The sequence below is a fragment of the Pristis pectinata genome, chromosome 2 (assembly GCF_009764475.1).
Source record: "Pristis pectinata isolate sPriPec2 chromosome 2, sPriPec2.1.pri, whole genome shotgun sequence".
In the NCBI taxonomy this organism is placed as follows: Eukaryota; Metazoa; Chordata; class Chondrichthyes; order Rhinopristiformes; family Pristidae; genus Pristis; species Pristis pectinata.
In genome coordinates, this window is record NC_067406.1 from 143,829,488 (window position 1) to 143,846,289 (window position 16,802).

The window sequence follows — 16,802 nt, forward strand, 5'->3', positions numbered from 1 at the left end:
GGAGTTATGAGGGAGTCGGGAGGGAGTGGGGAGGGAGTGGGGAGGGACGGGGCAGAGACCACACATCTGCCATCCGTTGTCAGCAGATTCAGACATGGATTGAACCCGGATCTCACCCTCTGCACCATGGGAGAGAGCCGGAGAAATGGCATTGATTGGATTGGTCCAGAACGGAGGCAGCACATGGTCTCCTCTCTGAGCTGCAAGGATCCTCTGACCTGTGACTGTATCACACATCACAGTCGCAGGGTTCAGGTGTTGTGAGGGACCAGGGCGAGTGTATCACACATCACAGACGCAGGGTTCAGGTGTTGTGAGGGACCAGGGCGAGTGTATCACACATCACAGACGCAGCGTTCAGGTGTTGTGAGGGACCAGGGGCGAGTGTATCACACATCACAGACGCAGGGTTCGGGGGTTGTGAGGGACCAGGGCGAGTGTATCACACATCACAGACGCAGGGTTCAGGTGTTGTGAGGGACCAGGGCGAGTGTATCACACATCACAGACGCAGGGTTCAGGTGTTGTGAGGGACCAGGGCGAGTGTATCACACATCACAGACGCAGGGTTCAGGGGTTGTGAGGGACCTTCCCTGTGAAAATTATCAGCTTTTCAAAAGAACTTATGAAAATGTTGCCATGGAGATACACAGGGCCCCTTCTCCAGCAAGGAAACGGTCAAAAGTAAAATTAAATCAAAAACCTGGAGATGCTGGAAATCTGGGAGCATGAGGTGGGGGAGGGAAGGAGAGAACATCTCGGGAAGTCCAGGAGTCTTGGATTAGGAAGAGATTCCCTGAGTTTCACGGGGTGGGCACAGAGGAGGAGCTTCCTGGTGGGAAGGTCCATTGAGATAAACCCAGGGAATGCGGGACGCAGACGCACAGGGAGGGGTGGAGGTAAGTGTTGTGGATACACACACACAGCGTGATGGGGATTACAGGAGGACAAGTGGAGCAGGAACATTGGTGGAGAGTTATGGGCCGAATGGCCTGTTTCTGTGCTGTAAATCTTCAAGCCAGAACTGACGTCACACAGCACTTCCACCCAGTTTCCAGACAGAAGCAATCCAAATCCTCAGGGCCATGAACACACCGATAATGTCCCAGACAGTGAGAGCTGTGGTGATGTTGGAATTGATGATTCTCCAGTCTGAGATTTGAGTCGTCTCTTGTAACTGGCTGATAAATTCCACTTTGAACCAGGCCAGGCATGGGCTGGTGGTGGTGGGGGAATGGACCTTCTCTGACGGGGCTGGACCCAAAGCTGGCCGCTGGTTGCTGGTGAGATCCTCGGTCCAACAGATTCAGATCCCCCTGCCTGAAGCTGCAACCAATCCAAGCCCTGATGAGCTCCCTGCGCTGAGGGATCTCGTCTCCTAGTCGCCAGTCTCCTGAGATATGAGTGTTGGTGCTGACAGGACATTCTCTACAGTCAGTACAGCTCATGGAGAGGGTTATCCCTGCACTGACACCCTGGGCCACACATCATCCCGAGCTGGCTGGCTGTGCTGCTTGCTCTTGGAACATGAGAGCTCCCTTGATTTGATTGAATAATTTTCATCTCAATAACCTTCTCAGAGATCTCTGTACGTCTGTAAATCTTTTGGTTACAGTCCACCCACTGCACAAACTCTCAGTTCACACATGTAATAAGTTTTTTATTTGGGGTTGGAAATAGTAGTTAGTTACTGCACTAGTTACTGCACTAGTAATCCAGAGCCTGGATCCAAGTTCAAAGTTACCCCGTCAGTTGTGAAAATTAAATTAAGTTAATGATCTAGAATCTGGGACAACAGTGTGGGCTGGGAATGTGCCCACAGAACCGTTGGGTTGGTGTACAATCTGACCTGCTTCACTGAAGTCCTTTGGGGGAAGAACAGAACTTAGAATGTATAAGGTAGAACCGTACGGCACAGGAACAGGCCCTTCGGCCCACAGTATTGTACTGAACTAATTAAACTAATGACACTTAATTACACCAATCCCTTCTGTCTGCACAAGGCCGATACCCCTCCATTCCCTGCACATCCACGTGCCCATCTAAGAGCCTCTTAAACACCTCTATTGTATCTGCCTCCACCCCCACCCCAGGCAGCACATTCCAGGCACCCACCGCTCCCTGTGTAAAAAACTTGCCCCACACAGCTCCTTTGAACTCACCATCCCCCCACCTTAAATGCATGTCCCATCTGTGCCTCTCTTAATTTTATAAACCTCTATCAGCTCTCCCCTCAGCCTCTGCCGCTCCAGAGAGAACAACCCAAGTTTGTCCAACCTCCCCTTATAGCTCACACCCTCTAATCCAGGCAGCATCCTGGTGAACCTCTTCTGCACCCTTTCCAAAGCCTCCACATCCTTCCTGTAATGAGGCAACCAGACCTGAATGCAACACTCTAGCTGCAGCCTAACCAGAGCTTTATAAAGCTGCAACATAACCTCCTGACTCTTGAACTCAGTACCTCGACTAATGAAGGCAAGAACGCCGTACGCCTTCTTTACCCCCCTGTCAACCTGTGCAGCCACTTGCAGGGAGCTATGGACTTGGACCCCAAGATCCCTCTGCTCATTGACACTGTTAAGGATCCTGCCATTAACTATGTCCTGTCCCTTTACATTTGATCTCCCAAAGTGTGACACCTCACATTTGCTCAGATTAACCTCCACCTGCCATTTCCCTGCCCATATCTGCATTGATCTGTATAATCTGCCCGCCCTCCCTGTAACTCCAGGCCCACCAGTGTGGAGACCATTAAACACCACCCAAAATGCCCCTCAGTCCCAGGTGACCCACACCGACCCACGGGCAGTGAGGGACAGATGAAAATCGCGTCCATTTCTGGGTCCGGAGTGGGTGCTGCAGGAGGCCCAGTGTGAGGGACCGGTTTGGTAGAGGGACCAGAGGGAGTGGGACCATCTCCTAGCAACAGGGATGGGTGAAATCTAAATGGAATCATGATTCCTGCCTCAAAACTGCTCTCCCTTTCTCCTGTCCAGTCTCATTCCCTGGATCAAAGAAATGTGACAAAGGCCCAGCACTGAAGACAGATTGTGTGGCTGAGTTAATCATTCCCCAGACTGGAGTTTGTAACATGAGGGTAATGTGTGAACCGAACTCCCTGCGATGCCAGGGCTGAGCAGTTAATGCAGCGGGGGATCTACAGGCTGGGGAGGTTTGGCACGGAGCGTTCAGCAATTCCATCAGAAACAGCTGACACCACAGTCACACTCTGCGTACTGAGGGAGGGGCCGGTGCTCAGGGAGGGGCTGTGCTGAGGGAGGGTCACACTGTGAGAGGGGTAGTACTGAGGGTGTGTACTGAGGCACACTGGCTGGGGCAGTGGGTTACCTGTGACACAGGAAAAGCATCTCCAAATATTTCTCTTTTAACTTTGCTAAAATGAAATCCTCAGGAGCTGTTTCATTGAGGGATCTGCTTATTTAGCACATCACAAAAATTACAGAGTTGGGAAATGGGGGTTGGATATGGAAAAGCTCCCATTTTTAATCTGATTTATACCCTGCAATATTGTTAAATGGTTTGGCTGTGGGATGCCCTGTATCGATGTGTACACAGGGACTGACCCCCAGCACTCCGACACTGGCAGCACAGCCTTACATTAATCAGCCTCCTCGTTCCCTGCCAACACATCCCTACAACAACCCTACCCCTGCTCTCTCTCTGCAACACTCCACGTTAAATATCGATCCTGATTTACTCCATGGATACCACGTTCCTGGATCCTGTGCATTCCGTCTCCAAGACTCCAGGAGACGTTCCTTCTCTTCTCAACTGCAGCTTCATGCTGAGATTCCCCCATCACTGACCCCTCGACCACAGTATCCCCGCTCCCCCCAAATACCCCCATCACTGACCCCTCGACCACAGTATCCCCGCTCCCCCCAAATACCCCCATCACTGACCCCTCGACCACAGTATCCCCGCTCCCCCCAAGCCTCTGCAACTCCCCTTTACCCTGTGCATCCAACACAATGTGCTCAAATCGCACCTTTGATGCAGGAAGGCACCCCCTGGGCTTTACAGGAGTGGTCTCAACTGAACACAGGAGAACAGCAGGAGGCCACTCGGCCCACCTAACCTATCCTGCCATTCACTCTGATCGTGGCCAATCTACGCCGGCCTCAACTTCTCTTCTGTGCCAGTTCCCAGAACCCTCCCCTTTGAAACAGTTATTGACCTCCAGCTTACATCCAACTCGTGGTGGCCCAAGGAGTGGGCGCACTCCTCAGGGCGGGAGGTGTGAGGTCAGAGAGTGACCAAGGTGGGACACCCCAAAGCTGAGTGGAGTGAGGAGGTGCAGAGCAGAAGTGGAGCAGGAACAGGGAGGGGGAGGGTGCTGGGGAAGGGGGTGGGAGTGCAGGGCTGGACAGTGATAGAGCCCACAGAGTCACACTGCACAGAAACAGGCCCCTCAGCCCACCAGTCCATGCTGACCGTTGATACCCGTCTGTACTCATTTCCTTCAGGAGCACTTGGTCCGTAGCATCTATACCCTGGTGATTTTAGTCTTTCTCTGGGCATTTCCTCAATGTTGTGAGAGGCTCTGCCTCTGCCACACCCAGAGTCCACCCCCCCCCAAGTGAAAACAATCCTCCTCAGATCCCCTCTGAACCTCTCAGCCCCTTCCCCTAAACCTATGGCCTCTAATTTTAGACACACCTCCTTTGGGGAAGAAGGAATTCCTCCTGACAATCCTGTCTAGGCTCCTCATAATTCTGTACACCTCAGTCAGGGTCCCCCTCAGCCCCCTCTGCCCCAGGGAGAACGGACCCAGCCCCTCCAGTCTCTCCTCATAACTGAACTGCTCCATCCCAGGCTACCTCCTGGTGAATCTGCTCTGCAGCCTCCCCAGTGCAGTCACCTCCTCCCTGTAGTGTGGTGAGGTGATCAGAACTGTGGCCAGCACTCCAGCTGTGCCTGAACCAGTGATTTATAAAGTTGTACCATAACCTCCCTGCTCTGATGTACCAACCCCGGCTAATGAAGACAAGAATCCTGTCCGCCTTCTTCACTACCCTATGTACCTGTGCTGCCACCTTCAGGGATCCTTGGACTGGTACATCAAGGTCCCTCTGTTCCTCAATACACTCTGTGCCATAAGATTTACTGTGAATGTCCCACCAATAGTAACCCTCCCAAAGTGTGTCACTTTGCACTGTCAGGATTAAACTCCAGCTGCCACAACTCATCAGGTATCATCCTGTCGCCTACAACTGGCCTCCACCACCGACTTCTGTATCACCTACAAACTAACCGATCGTACCTCCTGCACTCACATCCAGGTTGTTAAGTATGCCGGTACCGATGGTTGCTGTCCGCCACCGGTCACAGGCTCCCAATGACAAAAGCAACACTCCACCATTACCCCCTCCCTCCCAACACCAAGCCAATTCCCAATCCAATTTGCCAACTTGCCTTTGATCCCAAGGGTTTAACTTGGACCGGCCAACGATGTGGGACCTTGGCAAAGGCCTCACTGAGGCCCATGTGAAGCACATTATCCACTCCACCTCACCAATGCATTTTACCACCTTTGAAGAATTCAGTCAAATTGGTCAGACAAGATCTCACCCCCAACAATACCCTGCTGACTATCTTCGATTAATCCTTGCATTTCCAAGTGCAGATTAATGCCAAAGTTCCAAAGTCACAGAGTCGTACAGCATAGAAACAGGCCCTTTGGCCCACTGGGTCTGTGGCAACCACCATGCCTATCTGTACTAACCCCACCTGCCTGCATTAATTCCTTGTCCCTCAGTGCCCTGCTCATTCCAGCACCTGTCCAGATGCCTCTTAAATGTTGTTCCTGTTCCTGCCTCCACCACCTCCTCTGGCAGCTCATTCCAGATACCAACTGGGTGAAACATTTACCCCTCAGGTCCCCTTTAAGCCTCTCTCTCTCACCTTGAAGCTATGCCTCCTAGTTTTAGACACCCCTACCACGGGAAACAGTATCTGGCTACCTACCTTGTCTGTGCTTCTCATCATTTTATAAACCATCTCAACTCTCAGCCTACCCTCAGGGAAAACAGACCTGCACCTATCCAGTCTCTCCTTATAACTCAAGCCCTCCGACCCAGGCAACATCCTTATGAATTTTTTCCACTCCTTCTCCAGCTTAATCACATCTTTCCTGATGCAGGGTTTTAACCTGAAACGTTGACAATTCCTCCCCCCCACCACCCCCCCCCCCACCACAGATGCTGTTTGACATGCTGAGTCCCTCCAGCAGATTGTTTGTTGCTCCAGATTGCAGCATCTGCCTTCTCTGGTGTGTCCACACCAGTCCTGTAGTGTGGTGACCAGAACTGCATGCAATACTCCAAGTACAGCCAAACCTTGCGTTTTGTACAAATGTAACATGACATCCTAACTCTGAGACAACGCCCACTGTCCACCACACCACCAGTTTTGTGTCTTCTGCAAATTTACTCATCATGTCACCTACATTCCCTCCCAATCTGTAATATATCTGACAACCAGCAGCGATCCCTGCGACACACACTGGTCACAGGCCTCTAACTGGTCCGTGTCCTGCTGAATCCTTCCTCACTTATCCACAACTTCACCAATTTTTGTGTCACCTGCAAAGTTACAAATCAGCCCACCTACATTTTTGTCCTAATCATTGACATATTTCACAAACAACAGGGGTCCCAGCACTGATCCCTGCAGAACATCACTGGTCACGGACCCGCAGTCAGAACAACACCCTTCCACCCCTACTCTACGGCCAAGCCAGTTTTGAATCCAGCCTACCAACCCTCCGTGGATCCCCTGTACCTTAATCTTCTGGATCAGCCTACCATGAGGGATCTTGTCGAAAGCTTTACTAAAGTCCATGTAGACTCTTCACTAATTTCCCGACCACTGATGTAAGGCTCACTGGCCGAGGTTAGCTATTGTTCTTTCCAACTGTACGAAGCTCCATGTATTCCTCCCCCTGGGGAGATCTGTCAGAGCTCGGCCTACATGCTCACGTTGATTGAACGAAGGCAGATCGCAACTCCCTCTCCTGAGTGGCACTTCATCCACAGAAGGTTTCTGGCGTATAACTGTGTGCTGTGGGACTGATTGTCAGAAGCCGCCTTTCAAAGAGATATTATCCCAAGGCCCCACTGCCCTCTTGTGTGGGCGTACAAGATTCCATCGTGAGCAGTGAGCCCAGTGTCCATAGGAAATACCAGAAAACAGGTGCTGTCACGTTGCTGCTGTGGGAGCTTGCTGTGAGCTATTTGGCTTCTGGTTTCCTCCAGTCCGGCAGTGACCACTCTCCAAATGTTCTCCATTGCCAGAGGTGCATCTTCCGGTTGTGAGAAGTGGTTTATGGATGCGAGGTCTCTCTCTTCCTACAAACTTCCCATTCTATTTATGGATTTATGACTCTTTATTGATAGCTAATGTGTTCCCTTGTTCAAAAAGGGCAGTAGGGTGGGGCAGTCTAAACTAGAGGGCACAGGTCTAAGGTGAGAGGGGAAAGATTTAAAGGGGAAAGTACAGAGGGACCCAGGGGTACAGGTACATGGTTCCCTGAAAGTGGTGACACAGGCAGACAGGGTGGTTAGGAGGGTGTTTGGCACACTGGCCTTCATCGGTCAGGGCACTGAGTACAGGAGTTGGGACTTCATGTCCCAACGGTACAAATTGTTGGTGAGATCGCACTTGGAGGACTGTGTGCACTTCTGGTCACCTTGGGAATGGGAAGCTGGAAAAGGTGCAGGAAAGATTCACGAGGGTGTTGCTGGGACTGGAGGGCTTGAGTTATCAGGAGAGACTGGACAGGCCGGGACTGTTTCCCCTGAAGCTTATCGAGGTTTATAACATCATGAGGGGCAGAGATAGGGTGGATGGGTCACAGTCTTTTCCTCAGGGTTGGGGAGTCTAAAACTAGAGCACACAGGTTTAAGGTGAGAGATTTAAAGAGGACCTGAGGAGCAAGTTCTTCACCCAGAGGGTGGTGGGTGTGTGGAACAAGCTGCCAGAGCAAGTGGGTATAATTATGTTGTTTAAAAGACATTTGGACAGGTCCATGGATAGGAGAGGCTTAGAGGGATGTGGGCCAAACGCAGGCAAATGGGACTGGCTCAAGTAGACAACTTGATTGGCATGGACAAGTTGGGCCGAAGGGCCTGTTTCTGTGCTGTACAGCTCTAAGACTCTCTGAACTCAGCCTTTGACTTGCCACCATGAATAAGTGCTGAGTCCTGGACCTCCAAGAACCGGGTCACCTAACGGGTAGCTGTCAGTCATTGCGAAGTGCAGGGCCAGCACTTCTGCACACGCAAACACGCCAGGTGTGGCATGTTCTGCACACGCAAACACTCCAGGTGTGGCATGTTCTGCACACGCAAACACGCCAGGTGTGGCATGCTCTGCACACGCAAACACGCCAGGTGTGGCATGCTCTGCACACGCAAACACGCCAGGTGTGGCATGTTCTGCACACACAAACACGCCAGGTGTAGCATGTTCTGCACATGCAAACAAGCCAGGTGTGGCATGTTCTGCACACACAAACACGCCAGGTGTAGCATGTTCTGCACATGCAAACACGCCAGGTGTGGCATGTTCTGCACACACAAACACGCCAGGTGTGGCATGCTCTGCACACGCAAACACGCCAGGTGTGGCATGTTCTGCACACACAAACACGCCAGGTGTAGCATGTTCTGCACATGCAAACAAGCCAGGTGTGGCATGTTCTGCACACACAAACACACCAGGTGTAGCATGTTCTGCACATGCAAACACGCCAGGTGTGGTATATTCTGCACACACAAACACACCAGTTGTTGCATGTAATGAGGTGCAGGGCTGCAGCTGACTGATGACATCCACGCGTGATGGATCAGAGGGCTCTGTGTTGCTCCACAGTGTCTTATGAGACAAAAATAATTGCAGTTTTTAATCCTTTAAACACAAGTTAGACAAATTTGTTGCCTGGGTTTAGTCTGATGCAGCGAACTGGAACGTACAGACTGCAAATTACACTGGAGAGTGAATCCTTTAATGAATGTGTTTGGATCCATGTTGTTGGGGAATTGTGCTTTGTTTGGACAGCCAGATGCCCACAGCTGACAGCCGTAGTTACCGAGCCGAGTCCTGATCCCATCTTCCGATCTCAGACCCATTCCCACTCGGCAACCTGTACCCTGCTGGGCAGTAACTCCCCCAGCCAGCCCCTCCCTCCGGAGTGTCACTGCAGGCCCCCTGTGCCCACCGTCTGACAGTCTGGGAGTCACATACCCAGACGTCCCTGTCCCCGGCAGTCACACCCCCAGGGTATCACCAACCTCCAACCCCCCCCCCCCCCCCCCAGGACTCTTCAGTCCTGGTTCAGCCTCTCGGATGGCAGAGGGTGGAGGATCGAGCAGTGAACCAGGCCCCCCTGGATTCGTGTCCCCAAGTGTCCCAGGACTGGAGACCCTGCCCATTCATCCTGGGACTGAGGCCACTGACCCCTGACCCCGGAACTGAGGTCACTGACTCCTGACCTTGGGACCGAGGTCACTGACCCTTGATCCTGGGACAGTGTTCACTGACCCTTGACCCCAGAACCAAGGTTACTGACCCCTCACCCTGGGATTGAGGTCACTGACCCTGACCCAGGAACTGAGGTCACCAACCCCTCACCCTGGGATTGACTTTGGGATCGAGGTTACCAACCTTTGACCCTGGGACAGTGGTCACTGACCCCTCACCCTGGGACAGTGGTGACTGACCCCTCACCCTGGGACCGAGGTCACCAAGCCCTGGCCTTGGGACTGAGGTCACCGACCCCTCACCCTGGAACCAGGGTCACTAACTCTTGACCCGTGTCACTGAACCTTGACCCTGGAGTATCGGAGACCAGTCAAGTGCCGTCTGTTCTACCTGCGGAGGGAGTTCTCCGCTGTCTCCTGGTAACGGTGTACATTCCACCCCTGGCAGACGTCAAGCTGGCAGTGGAGGAGCTGAGCACAGTGATCAACAGTCATGAGACAGCGCACCCTGATGCCTCCCCGATCATTGCGGGGGACTTCAACCAGGCAGCATGAAGATGTCTCTGACAAGTTACCACCAACATATCACCTGCAGAACCAGAGGAGCCAACACACTGGATCACTGTTACACCACCATCAGGAACACTGACCATGCCATCCCAAGCCCACACTTTGGCAAGTCCAATCACCGGGCTGTTCTTCTACTCCTGACATACAGGCAGAGACTGAGGACCACAGCACCAGTGGTGAGGACCACGAAGGTCTGGTCAGGGGAGGTGGAGGAGCGTTTACAGGACTGCTTTGAATCGGTGGACTGGACCATATTCAGGGATCATCTTCGGACCTGAATGAATATGCCACGGCCATCACCGACTTCATCAAGACCTGTGTGGACGAGTGTGTGCTGTTGAGAACATACTGAGTTTTCCTAAACCAGAAACCCTGGATGAACCAGAAGATTCGCAGTGGGCTGAGGGCTGGATCTGTGCCGTTCAAGTCCAGCGATCCAGAACCCTACCAGAAGTCCAGGTACGACCTACAGAAGGCCATCGTGAGAGGAAAAAGGCAATTCCGTGTGAAGTTAGAGGCACAATCAGATGCACGACAGCTGTGGCAGGGTTTGCATGCCATTACTTCCTGTAAGGCAAAACCTCACAGCATAAGTAACAGTGATGCTTCACTCCCCGATGAGCTCAATGCCTTTTATGCATGCTTTGAAAGGAAGAATAACACTACACCTGTGCGAATCCCCACAGCATCTGGAGACCCTGAGAGATCACACGGTCAATGTCTGAACATCCTTCAAGAGGGTGAACCCTCGCAAGGCGTCAGACCCCGATGGTGTACCTGGCCGGGTACTGAAAACCTGTGCCGACTGACTGGCTGGAGTGTTCAACTCATAACCGTGACTCAATCACCGTCCTTCTCAGGCCTCTTATTCCCCCCGCCCCACACCCCCCCCCCCCCACATCGACACACATCCATTCTCAGAGTCCCTTCACACTCAGCAAGTATCAGTGGACATCCCAGCTCTGTCTTGTTGCCCGTGACCACAGCATGGTGATCGGGAACCACAGAGCCCAGGGTGAATTATCCCTTGGACTGTCTCCAACACTACCACATCCTTTCTCAGGTAAGAAGAGCAAGGGTCGAGGTAGAAAGGCTCTCAGTGAGTGGGGGGAGGGGTGGGCAAAGCTTTACTGAGGGTACACAGGGATGTGGAATGAGGTCACATCCAAATCAGCCACAATGTTATTGAATCTGGAACAGGCTTGAGGGGGCTACTCCCAATCCTAATTTGTATATCTGTGTGCAGATGGGTCAGATTTAATAGTCACGTTGGTGACGTGCTTGTAAGGTGTCAAAAGTTGGGCATGGGTTATTCTGGGATATTTAGCTTGTATGCCAAAGGGAAAAGGGGGAAGGTTAACACTGACTGTAAGGGACAGGAGGGAGGGAGGGAGGACGGAAGATGGACCATAGCTCAGGGAATCCAGAGGTACACACAGCAAAAGCAGCAGCTATTGATGGGGAGTGTGTGGCCCCAGACAACACTGAAATATGGGGCATCATATACATTAGTGGTACCAGTAACAAGGCCGTATATTTATCCGAGGGACTTCCGTGGTGGTGGTATGCTAAGTGAGCATTAAAAGTGTGGGGGTGAGTTTCTACGAGAGATCAGTAGGTAGAGGGACAGGTGGGGAATGGCCTCAGATTTTAGGAATAGTATTGTCCCATGAAAAAAGGGTGAATGAATAATCTGGTCATCAAGGGGCCTTTGGGGAAGAGTAGTCATAACCCGAAAGCAGTTTATATAAAGACTGCAAGTGAGTCAGATCAATCTGACACATCCTTCGAAGGGAAATTAACCCAGCGGTAAAATGGCTCAGCTGTGGCTATGGACAATTTAAAGGTCAAAGGTAAAGGTTTGTAAAGTCACCAAGAAAGCAGTGACCGTGAGGACTGGCAAAATGTCAGAATTCAACAAAGGAAGGATGGCATTGAGGAAAAACACGAGAGTCGTCTGGTGAGAAATGTGGACACAGACGGTCCATGTGTGAAAGGAAATGGTCAGCTCACGTTAATGGGATCCCTGCACAGGCAGGAGACATCACACTGGCAATAAGGAGATGGCAGAGAAATTAAACAAATAGTTTGTGTCTGTTCTTACAGGAAAGGACAGAGAAAACCTTCTGAAAATAATGGAGAAGAACAGGTTTTGAGTGAATGTTCAATGAAATTAACAACAGTAAAAAACGGGTTTGGAGAAATTAATGGTCGCTGTAGATCGATTGTCCTGAGATTAGTACCGAGAAACACCGAGATAAATTCTTACAGAAGTGAGAACAGGGAACTTGGAAAATAATGATAGGATTGGGCAGAGTCAGAGTGGATTTATGAAAGAGAAGTCATGTTTGACAAATCTTTTCAAATTCTGTGGTGTTGCAGTGAACAGGCTCAAGGGGGGAAACCAGTGAATGTGGCACACTTAGACTTTCAGAGGCCATTCTTTAGGAGCTGTCCAGAAATTATTAAACAACATTAGAGCTCATGGGATCAAGGATAATATCCCGGTGTGGACTGAGGATTGGTTCATGGATGAAGAATAAATGGGGCATTTCGAATGGCGAGGCCGTGAGCTCTGTGGTCAGAAGTGATGGGTTGTTCAGGTGACAGAATCAAGTATAATATATCCAAGTTCACCGAGTGGCAGTACAGGAGATGGTGTAGAAAATCCTCGGGGAAATAAAGGCAGCTAAGTAAATGGACAAGGAATAGGTAAGTGGAAAATTGTGAAGTCACCCACTTAGGTTAAATATCAGAAAGGTGGAGATTTTTTACTGGCATCCAGAGGAACCTGTGTGTCAAAGACATAACGAAACAGAGCACAGAAGCAGGCCCTTCACGTCCATGTCAAACATCAAGGCAAAGGCAAAGTCAAAGTCGAGTTTATTGTCACAAGCACAAGTCCACGTGTGCACAGGTGCAATGAAAAACTTACAGCAGCATCACAGGCACAGAGCATCAGATCAGCTGCATCACAGGCACAGAGCATCAGATCAGCAGCATCACAGGCACAGAGCATCAGATCAGCTGCATCACAGGCACAGAGCATCAGATCAGCAGCATCACAGGCACAGAGCATCAGATCAGCTGCATCACAGGCACAGAGCATCAGATCAGCTGCATCACAGGCACAGAGCATCAGATCAGCTGCATCACAGGCACAGAGCATCAGATCAGCTGCATCACAGGCACAGAGCATCAGATCAGCTGCATCACAGGCACAGAGCATCAGATCAGCTGCATCACAGGCACAGAGCATCAGATCAGCTGCATCACAGGCACAGAGCATCAGATCAGCAGCATCACAGGCACAGAGCATCAGATCAGCTGCATCACAGGCACAGAGCATCAGATCAGCAGCATCACAGGCACAGAGCATCAGATCAGCTGCATCACAGGCACAGAGCATCAGATCAGCTGCATCACAGGCACAGAGCATCAGATCAGCTGCATCACAGGCACAGAGCATCAGATCAGCTGCATCACAGGTACAGAGCATCAGATCAGCTGCATCACAGGTACAGAGCATCAGATCAGCTGCATCACAGGAAAAACATCAACTAAACATAAAGTATATACAAACTTTACATGAAAGTACATAATTAGAACAAAAAAAAACAAAGTCCATTTTAGTGCAGAGCGGTCCCAGTGTTGCTGTACTGAGGCAGTGATTAGGGTTGTGCCGGTTGCTTCAAGAACCGAATGGTTGAAGGGAAGTAGCTGTTCCTAAACCTGGTGGTGTGGGACTTCAGGCTTCTGTACCTCCTGCCCCATGGGAGCTGGGGGAAGATGGCATCTATACGAACCTCACTGGGTCCAGACCTTTCCATAACTCGGTGATTAAGTACCCGGCCTTGATGATTTAGCTGCTCCTTATACACAAATCACTGAAAATTAACATGAAGCTTCAGCAAGCAATTAGATAGCAAGTGGGCCGTTGGTCTTTACTGCAAGAGGATTTAGTGCAATAGGAGAGACATCTTGCTCTAACGTATAAGGCCCTGTTGAGACCGGACCTGGAATAATGTGATTAATTAATTTTTCAATATTAATGGAATCCAGGGACATGGGGTTGGTGCAGGAGTGACACACTGAGGTAAAAGATCAGCCACGATCTTATTAAAAGGCGGAACAGACACAAGGGTCTGAATGGCCTGTTCCTGTCCTGATGCTGTCATGACAAAAAGCTCAGTTAAAGAGAGAGGTTATTGGGAGCAGAAGGCAGAGGTGGAGAACAGCTGATTTAGGGGGCCTTGCTTGCACAATCTGGCTGCTTGTTCAGTGTGACTGGTTGTGTTGTGAACTACTTCCAGAGTGTTGGGACTGGAATTGGTGAATTGGTTTATTATTGTCACTTGTACCGAGGTACAGTGAAAAACTTGTCTTGCACACCGATTGTACAGATCAATTCATTACAGAGTGCATTGAGGTACTACAGGGTAAAACAATACAGAATGCAGAATAAAGTGTCACAGTTACAGAGAAAGTGCAGTGCAGTGCAGGCAGACAATAAGGTGCAAAGTCGTAACGAGGTAGGTTGTGAGGTCAAAAGTCCATCTTATCATACTAGGGGACCGTTCAATTGTCTTATAACAGGGGGATAGAAGCTGTCCTTTAGCCTGGCGCTACGTGCTTTCGGGCTTTTATATCTTCTGCCCAATGGGAGGGGGAGGAGAGAGAATGTCCAGGGTGGGTGGGGTCTTTCATTATGTTGGCTGCTTTACCGAGGCAGTGAGAAGTGTAGACAGAGTCCATGGAGGGGAGGCTGGTTTCCGTGATGTGCTGAGCTGTGTCCAAAACTTTCTGCAGTTTCTTGCAGTCATGGGCAGAGTAGTTGCCATACCAAGCCGTGATGCATCCAGATAGGATGCTTTCTGTGGTGCATCGATAGAAGTTGGTGAGAGTCAAAGGAGACATGCCAAATTTCTTTAGCCTCCTGAAGCAGAGGCGCCGGTGAGCTTTCTTGGCCATGGCGTCTACGTGGTTGGACCAGAACAGGCTATTGGTGATGTTCACTCCTAGGAACTTGAACCTCTCAATCCTCTTGACCTCAGCACCATTGATGTAGACAGGTGCATGTACACTACCCGCCTTCCTGAAGTCGATGACCAGTTCTTTTGTTTTGCTGACATTGAGGGAAAGGTTGTTGTCATGACGCCTTGTCACTAAGCTCTCTATCTCCTTCCTGTACTCCGACTCATTGTTATTTGAGATACGGCCCACTGCAGTAGTATCATCTGCAAACTTGTAGATGGAGTTAGAGCAGAATCTGGCCACACAGTCATGAGTGTATAGGGAGTAGAGGGCCGAGGACGCAGCCTTGTGGGGCACCAGTGTTGAGAATAATTGTGCCGGAGGTATTGCTGCCTATCCTTACTGATTGTGGTCTGTTGGTCAGAAAGTTAATAATCCAGTTGCAGAGGGAGGTGTTGAGTCCCAGGTTTGGTGATGAATTTGCTTGGAATTATGTATTGAAGGCAGAGCTGTAGTCAATAAACTATAGTCTAACGTAGGTGTCTTTACTGTCCAGATGCTCCAGAGATGAGTGTAGGGCCAGGGTGATGGCGTCCGCTGTAGACCTGTTTCGGAGATAGATGAATTGTAGTGGGTCGAGGTTTTCCGGGAGGGTGGAGTTGATGCATGCCATGACCAGTATCTCAAAGCACCTCATAATGGTGGATGTCAGAGCCACCGGTCGGTAGTCATTAATGCACATTACCTTGTTTTTCTTCGGTACCGGAATAATAGTGGTCTTAAAACATAGAACCATAGAACACTACAGCACAGAAAACAGGCCATTCGGCCCTTCTAGTCTGTGCCGAAATGGTATTCCGCTAGTCCCATTTACCTGCACCCAGTCCATAACTCTCCAGACCCCTCCTGTCCATGTATCTATCTAATTTATTCTTAAAACTCAAGAGTGAGCCTGCATTTACCACATCAGATGGCAGCCCGTTTCATACACCCATCACTCTTTGAGTGAAGAAGTTCCCCCTAATGTTCCCCCTAAACCTTTCCCCTTTCACCCTAAAGCCATGTCCTCTCGTACTTATCTCTCCTAATCTAGGTGGAAAGAGCCTACTCACAGTAACTCTGTCTATAACCCTCATAATTTTGTAAACCTTTATCAAATCTCCCCTTATTCTTCTGCGCTCCAAGGAATAAAGTCTTAAACTGTTCAATCTTTCCCTGTTACTGAACTCCTGAAGACCCGGCAACATTCTAGTAAATCTTCTAGTAAACAGGTGGGAACCTCAGATTGAAACAGGTTAAAAGTGTCTGCAAATACCCCCGCCAGCTGATCCGCACAAGCTCTGAGCACATGGCCAGGGACACCATCCGGGCCAAATGCTTTCTGTGGGTTGACTCTCCAGAAGACTGATCTTACGTCCTCAATGGTGACCATGGGTTCAGGTGCATTGGAGGCTGTTGGGGTGGGTGGTGACAATCCACTCCCCTCTGTTCAGACCGTGCATAGAATGCTGCAAATCTGCAGGACGTTCCTGAGCTTTTCCCTCAAAGCCACAGCGAGAGAGAATTGGAATGTAGAACAGAACCAGTGTGTTTCTGATAGCAACACCTCAATGTACACACGAGTCTTCTGCCTGTGCCGTGACACCAACCTGGGCCCAAGTCTGAGGCTCTGTGAGTTCTGTTGCGAGGAGCTGAGCCTACAGCAGAGAGCAGCAGTGTCCAAGGGCCAGTCCTTCTGATCAGAGGCTCAACCAA